The sequence below is a fragment of the Sinocyclocheilus grahami genome, unplaced genomic scaffold (assembly GCF_001515645.1).
Source record: "Sinocyclocheilus grahami isolate Dianchi unplaced genomic scaffold, SAMN03320097.WGS_v1.1 scaffold5167.1, whole genome shotgun sequence".
In the NCBI taxonomy this organism is placed as follows: domain Eukaryota; kingdom Metazoa; phylum Chordata; class Actinopteri; order Cypriniformes; family Cyprinidae; genus Sinocyclocheilus; species Sinocyclocheilus grahami.
In genome coordinates, this window is record NW_015509929.1 from 3722 (window position 1) to 4657 (window position 936).

Genomic DNA, 936 nt, shown 5'->3' on the forward strand with positions numbered 1-936 from the left:
CGGAAGCGATTAAATTTGTCCAGGACTCAAATACGAACTCGTAAGAAAACGAATTGACACACCTCTTGTTCATTAATGTCTCGTTGACGCTGCTATTTATATATATATGTATGTATATATATATATATATATATATGTATGTATATATTCACTTTAATTTTTAGTCATTTTTGTTGTATTTTTATTTATTATACTTTTTTGTTTATCATTTTATAAAAACATTTTTTTAAATATGTCTATAGTTTTTTTATTTTATTTTATGCTCTGTTCTTGTAAATATTGTGATTATTTTTATATTTGTGTATTTAAAATGTGTATATTTACTAATCAAACTTTGAAAACTAATATTTCATATTTATTTGTAAATCCTATATGCATTTGCTATTTATATATATATATATATATATATATATATATATATATTTGTATATCTTCAGTAGTCTATTAAGGCTGTTTGGCTAATATAAGTCTTGGGCACTGCCCTTTTCTTTTTTATGTTTCTTTAAAATGGGAAAAAAACAAAAAACTAACAAAAAAAACAAAAAAAACTTGATGTTTGATCTGTAAAGTTTAGCTGCATAATGCTGTGGGAGCGGTGCTATAGGTATAGGGAAGTGTTAATCTCCGCTGATCATTGTATCAGAGTTTGTTTGTTGCTGTATCAGTTCTTTACAGCAACTGGGTTGGGGTTTGAATGTTCAATGTTAACCCCTTCTTTTTTCCTCTTTTTTTATTTATTTTTATTTATTTTTTATTTCTTTGCCTTTACTTGCAAGCTGCTGCTTTACCCTACTCTACCTCTTTTTTTATGTGCTGCTGGGAATTTCGCCTCAGTTGTTATGGGTGCAGATTTGTACAGGTTTACTGCCTTTAAAATTCTTTCTTTATGTCAAGTTGTAACGTAAAATCGACAGCAAGTGGTGCATTAAGATTTAC